The following is a 7,658-nucleotide window of genomic DNA, read 5'->3' as shown; positions in this document are numbered from 1 at the left end:
GCTGTGTGCAAGGTGATTACCTCAGGATATTAAACATGACGATATATTGTTCGCTCAGTTGAAGGAACGGTGTGTTGCTTCGATGTATTAGCACCATTGTAATAATCTGTACATATATAATTTTTTTTTGTATACACAACACTGACTTTTGACAACACATGATATGGATATACATATGACTGGCAGCGTAATGTGAATTATAAGAGTTTTAAAAACCCATAGATGTACATTTATAGAACAAAGAAATCATCAAATTTGAGATAATTCACTAGTGTCCATATTAATATTTAAATATCTGTGACTTAAAATCATATCAATTTCCAGTATGTATAATGCAATAACTCCAAGTCTACAATAACAGCAGAAGACATCGATACATTAATTTACTGAGTATTATCATAAACAGTTCGGTAGATTTCATTCCATATAATTAGATCTAAATATATTTCCCAATTTGCGTTCCATATTTTTTGATTCATGGTAAATTGTCTTTCCAATAGTACAATGAAAACACAGTTAGATATCAACTTATATATAGATGTGTGTGTGTATGTGTGTGTATCTATATGGGTTTGTGTGTGCGTGTGTGTATGTGTGTGTTTTACAAGCAACTTACACATACAAGTGTTACCAGTCGAGTGCTCCGTATAACGGAAGCCAGCAAGTGTATGGAGCCATCGGGAGAGAATGCGCGCCGTTTCGGAGCCTACCTGTCGACGGCATCAATGCACAACTCTCACCGATATGAGGCCCCGCTTGCTAAAGCAACAGGTTATCAAATAAAGCTCTTATTCTTCTAGCCATCGCTCATCGTCTCTATTATCAAATCAAGTGGCTAGCCTTCTCCACTGTAGTTTGGATATCGGTTATGCTGGTATCTACTCTACGATGAGTTAGGCCTAACGATAACAACAGTCGCCTTACACTGTGTCCAATAAACTCTCTAGATGCGACTACGATTGGAAGATGCTCTGCTTTCCAACCTGCGTCTTCACATTCCTTGAGGAGGTTTACATAACTGCCGATCTTTCGAGCCCGAGCGGCATCCATATCTTCATGAGGAACCGTTAACTTGACTAGATTCATAGCTTTCTTTCTTTCACCCCGCATTACAATGTCTGGTCTTCTCGTAACTGGGATGGGAAGGAGTTCCTGGCACACAGACAAATCTGCAGCCACCTCCCAATTGACGTTCCACTTTTCATGATTTTTGTTGTTCTTCTTGAAACAGATCCGCTTTCAACGGTTTTTTCACTGTTGTTGAGGTGTTGCATTCTTTATAGCATTGATGATAACCTTAAGGACCAGGTTGCGGCTACATGTATACCTATTCAATGTAAATGAACAGTTGGAAAGAATATGTTTCAGTGTTCCGACCTTTCCGCATTTGCATATATCTTTCTGTGAGATGTTCCATCTTACTAGGTTTGCAGGTGATAGCAAAACATTATAGGATGAACGAATCAGAAAACTTAGCCGAGATGTGGTCCACTTCCATATCTCATCCCAAATTATTTTTCTCTCAAAAATATGCTCCCCCCATGTCAGCAACTGCCCTTGTTGAATGCAGCGGATCAAATGAAGCTCTCTTCTCTCTGATTCCCTCGTTTTGACGCTGTTAGTAACAGCACATCTGCGCCCGCTCCCCATCATATTTGCGAACAGTCTGCACCGAGCCGCGCGAATACCAAGTCTCTTCCGAGGAATTTGCGTTGCAGCCACCATATCTCGGTGTGTAAGAGAAGAGAGGATGTCATCAGTCTCTGCTACTGCTTTTCCCTTCCTGGCTGTTTTCACATCTGGTGGATTACGCATCTTTTCTATGTCCTTCGGCTCTCCTAGTCTTATCAATGTTAGTATCTTCCCTAGTTTTTATTGACGCTAGTGGTAACTGCAACGATCCTCTTTTTACAATAAAGAGTTGAACTGTTCAATATCCGAGGCATATATATATACATACATACCTACATATCTATATGTCTATACATACATAATATATATATATATATATATATATATATATATAGAGAGAGAGAGAGAGAGAGAAAGAGAGATAGATAGATAGATAGATAGATAGATAGATAGATAGATAGATAGATAGATAGATAGATAGATAAATAGATAGATAGATTCGCTAAAATAAAGTATGATAATTTCTCGTACATAGTCATTTAATAATAGAAATAAATTTCCGATTATTTATACCTGTATATTTGAAAATGCAGATTATTTCATTCACTTCCTAATATTTAAATTAAAATGTTACTAGTGTGAAAAATTAGTAGACGAAAATTTTTATCATTTTATCTAAAATAGTGCTTTTATATATTTATAATTAATAAGAAAAATTGCCATAATAATATTATTTGGTAAACATGTGTGAAAATATAGGAACGAGTGATTAAACAAAAAAAAATAGGTAGGTTTTTATTTTTATTATTGATTTCTTGTAGTGATTTCAGTCACCAATTCAAATAAGAAACGGATCATTAATCATTGATTAATTACTTGAAATCCTCCTCTGACGGCTTCCCATTCAATTTAGTCAGCTGAAAAATGTCTACAATGATACCTCTAAATTATTCATCTCCCTTCCACAGACTGGAATCTGTAAATTTCACAAGATTTCATCAAAGTTTTCTTCGATTGAATTTATGAAACATGCTTGGCACAATAGGACTTTAAAACATGTTACATCGAAACAAATAGATTATATCGAAATTAAATTAATATTTCAAATTTTAGAATATAAAATGATTATGCCGTCTTAAAATGTAACGAAAGCCTTAAACATTTGGCATATATATATATATCCGACTATCTCTCTCTCTCTCTCTCTCTCTCTCTATATATATATATATATATATATATATATATATATGTCTATCTATCTCTCTGTCCGTCTATCTCTAACTATATGTTTGTATGCATGCATGTATATATATATGTATATAAATATATATACATATATATATATATATATATATATATATAATATATATATATATATACACATATACACACACATTCATACACGTATTTTTTCCCACGAAAAATGTTACATACACTTACAAAGTTTCAACCCATCAATCTCTTCTCATATTTTAAATTAGATTTTTATCATTGGAATATTCAGATAAAAGTCTGGGTTGGCATAAACAAATGGCTCTGATATAAATTTGTAAAGAGTAGCATTTAGCGCGCAATTCCTCAAAAGCGCAAGTAATGAAAAAGAGAAGAAGAAGAAAGCAATTCTGTGTGATATCTAATAATTTTCACTGAGAACACATATACAGTGAAAAACAATTTCTGAATACATTACTAACATGGATACAATAAGATCTACGGTAAAGGAAATTAGTTAAAAGGAATTCATATTATCTCCATCTGTGTTCCGTTTCTGACAAAGAAAGTTTTATTAGATTTAAAGTTATTGAAATTCCGAATATAAGACCACAAATTTCTAAATGCATAACAACAAAATTCCTTACGTTCTTAGAGAACAGGGCTTTGCATGAAAAGTTTGTTACTGTACTCTGATTTAATGTAATTGTAGCTTTTATTTATGTTTTTAAATATCAATCATTGGATTTATACTCTGTAATATTTACGATATGTATAGTTTTTTAACGTTTAGGAAATGTTGATAGCAAAATTTTATTTTGAAGGATGCATTTAGCTGAAAGCATTAGATGTCGCCATGGAATAATTTTATTGCAAAAATAGAAAAACAGCAACATATAATAGACTTCTCTCGATCTTTTCATTTTAAAATTGAGTTATTTGCAATAGAAAGCAAAGTGGGAACGGCTTTTTCAGTCATACACACATTCACGCGGATACTTATTCGTATAAAAATGGATACTCCCACATACATATGGAAGGAAATATTTCTGCTAGATTTTCGCTTATTTTCCGTCTATTTTTACATTATAGACCCTATCTTTTCCTTCTCTCTCTTGCAACTTCATATATGCATGCGCATGTGAGTGCCTGTGTTCGTGCATGGGTATGCATGTGAGTATGTGTTTTGGTGTCTGTTAATATGCATACATCCATGTATATATATGCGCATATTGGTATGATGGAACCGTATTGGTATTACATGTGTAAATGCAATAAAACACGAATTTTGTTGCGTCATGCACTTCACTAACGTATTGTCTAATTTGTTTAGAAAGTAAGATATTATGCTTATACATATGTATATATTCTATTATATAACATCCGTTCTGTGTGTGTGTGTGTGTGTGTGTGTGTGTGCCTTCTGGGATCTTGGGTATCCTCCATCCGATTGCGTTCAAATTTGATACGTAGATACCGACGGTATCAGGGTGTGTATAAGTCTTGAAAACATTACAAAAATCGATTCCAGGTGAGATTGCGATCGATAAAGTCGTGGGAACGTGCATCTGTACTCGCAAGTACATCAGCTATTGCGATCGATATTACGCGTACGCGAGGAAAATGCACGTGCAGTTTGCGCAAAAAATGCCGGCTGCCTTGAAATAATGCCACAAAATGGAACGGTCGGACAAGTTATTTTGAGAAAATTTGGTTTAAATGTTTGACAACTGTGCACCGCCCATTGGACGGGGAGCGTTTTACTCGTATATATATATATATAATTACTACGATAATATCCGTTGCAAAGACAAAAAATACCAATTTCAACATAAGCACAGACACTTCTTGGCTCGTGGATATTTTCTGTTGAACAAGGAAAATGTTCTGTTATTCTTGATATTCTACGGTTTGATATGTGCCTAGGTTCATTTTATAGGTGTTTCACGATGTCTCAATGTGGCCATGTTGAGACTCGTTCTTGTGTGGTTTGTGAACTACATGAAATTTTAACGGAAGATTGACATCGCCAAAAGCAGGTCACAGAATGTAAAGGAGGGTAACAAAATCTGTCAACGGAATTTGTAGAACCCTGTGCTATTTAATTTAATTTATTTTTAGTGTTGAAAACTGAATAAAAACGACAAAAAATCGTATCATATGGCCACAAAAATTTAATGGACTATATCTAAAAAATTTGCTTAGAATTAAAACTTCTTTGATAATATATGATCGCATATATAGCCAAAACCCCGTTACTGCACTCATCCTCATCAGACTTCTACACAGTCGCTCCTCTGGATAGAAATAGTATCCGAGTATCCATTAATTCTGAACCGACTGTTTAATAGAGGCCAAGGAGACTTGCGTAATATAACCGAAGATAATGATTGAAAGAATGGGTGGTGCGGCTCTCGCATCTAGAGGGCGGTTTTATAGCAATTTACTTTCCTACACACAAACACACAAACACACACACACACAAAATCACACATGCACCTATATATATAATCTGCATTTTGCTTACTTATTTTCTCCACTTATTGTCTTTATACGTACACAACTGTCTTTTATTTTTTAAAATATGGATTTTTTAAAACCGTTTCTACTGTTTAGACTTTCCAGTCTCATTACCACCTCTCACCGTGTCTGACCTTCCATTTACCGTTCTTGAACCTCTTCAGCCCACGAAAAGCAGATGCTGTGCTCATAGAAGTAAATACATGTGAAGCATTTCATAAGTTTCTATAATGTTTTGCCAAAAATCAGTACAAAACTTTATTGAATAGTGAGCTACCAAAACTGTCACCATGTCCTGACCTGTTCTACAAACGAACCAGCTGTGACAACCAGTGTGTTCAAAGAGAGTGTGTTCAAAGAGAGTGTGTTCAAAGAGAGTGTGTTCAAAGAGTTGTTATAGTTGTCTCCTTCCTTCTTCAATAAATTATAGTTGGTCATTCAGCTAAATAGATGATAATTTACTAAACTCACAATAAACTAGGACAGATATAGCTGCCACTTCTAAAAAATTCTGAAACTGGAATGCACATTGTACCTCTACTATTTGTATGGAAGTCCTAGAAAGGATCCCTTAACTGAGCGGCATGAAGTCAGCTTCTTACATACACCAACACATATCCTCTCACCTCTCAGGGTTTTATAACCTTACTAAAATTATGCGATAGCTTGCGCTCCCAGGGGTTTGATGTATGCTTGTCTCTTCTTTCCTTACCACCAATAATTTGTTAACGCATCAGGTATCAATGTAACCACTAAGCATAAATATTTCTTTTTCCGTATGCCGAGATCTAGCATTTCTTTTCTTGTGCATGTTTACACCACGTGTGGTCTTGCGGGTATTCAATCGGAGAATGTTTCGTAGCACACAGCAGAAATGATAACTTTCAAATGTTATAGGTGCATAACACTCCTAAAAAGATTTCCTATAACACATATAACTAAGTCTTCTGCAGCATATTGGTAAAGGGTTTTCAAAGAAGGATTAATGGAATAACTTCGCACAATTAGGATTAATCGAATTATTTACTCGTTTCAATGATCTACCACAATTTTCAGTATTGTGACAAAAGATTGAAAAATTGATAACCGCAACTAAATCATTTATGCCTGAGTTGACCAACAAAAGAAAAATAGACAGAATATTGTGTTTTATGTTTGAAGCCTTATTCGTATGTGTTGGTTTCTGTTTTGACTGGACCAGAGAATGCGAGCGTCTTCAAATACTAAATGAATAATCAGATTAATTTGATAATAAGATTTGATAAATATGCATTGAAGAGAGATGTCGGTACATCTTTATGTGGGATAATCCCTGATAAAAGCATAGTATATTCAGTAAAGTGCACATAGAGCAGATCAAAATTTTGCGATCTTTGATACAAACAAAAGAAATTTCTGTTATTGCTTTGATGTGATTTGCATCTTGACAAAGTTTTGTGAAGAACCTTTCAATTGTATCCAAAGGTGTAATGTGTAAAAAGTCTCTGCTTTTTATCTTGAATAATCTAATAGTCTGCCAACCGATATCTAGTGCACACTGTTCGAGAAATATAAGATAAAGAAACAAAAATAAACTTAGCTAGCACAATCCAGTTAAAGTAGGTTATGTGTGATGTTATTAGAATGTTGCTTCATAGTTCATTCTGTTATATGGCACAACACTGCAGCGGAACCAGATTGTTTAGAAGCCTCTGAGCATATATCATACTTTTGTGAATAATATAGACAACAACTTACGAAAAATCTCAAAGTAACATCATTGAGAAAAACCTAACATATTGATGGAACTAAATATGAAAATAAAAGTATTTTCTTTTAAAATGAGTCGGGATTTTATAGATGACAGACGCCTAGATCTATCGAAGGTCCGTGACAATTCCTTCCAGTGTTCTTTGAAGGATGCGGCTGAATCTTAAGTATTTAGCCTCTTTTTACCTTTCAGAGAACAAAGAAGTTATTTCAAGATGCGCTTCAAGTGAACTGAATTGTTCAGCAGTAGTTGTCCATGAAAAATGAAGAGGAAAAATAATTTTAGACGGATCTCCTCATTCTCCTTCTATGTCATGAGTCGCTAACCTCTTGAATTACTTATCACTTATACCCTTTGCTTGACGTTGTGCAAGAAACCTCCCTCACTTCTGGTTGTGTTGAATAAAATGTGTAAATTTAGAAGAAAGAGCTTATATCAAATTTTCTCTCTCCTGAATTTTCGTATCTATTAATAAGAAGGTAGTAATGGTGAAAAGAATCTTGTTTTTCTAGAGAGTTTTATGAAATATTGTTGAGAGCAATAA

At 34.4% G+C, this 7,658-nt stretch overlaps 1 long non-coding RNA gene across 1 annotated transcript in view; it reads left to right on the top strand.

Annotated features, from left to right (window-relative positions):
• The window catches only part of LOC118765510, a 20,625-nt gene extending 13,274 nt beyond the window's left edge, over window positions 1-7,351 (top strand). Inside the window, exons 3-4 of the long non-coding RNA XR_005001372.1 lie at window positions 626-633; window positions 7,341-7,351. This is a non-coding gene — a long non-coding RNA (uncharacterized LOC118765510). The remainder of the gene's footprint in view (window positions 1-625; window positions 634-7,340) is intronic.
• The last annotated feature ends 307 nt before the right edge of the window (window positions 7,352-7,658 follow it).

The sequence above is a fragment of the Octopus sinensis genome, linkage group LG12 (assembly GCF_006345805.1).
Source record: "Octopus sinensis linkage group LG12, ASM634580v1, whole genome shotgun sequence".
Lineage (NCBI taxonomy): Eukaryota > Metazoa > Mollusca > Cephalopoda > Octopoda > Octopodidae > Octopus > Octopus sinensis.
This window is presented reverse-complemented; position numbering and strand designations above follow the sequence as displayed.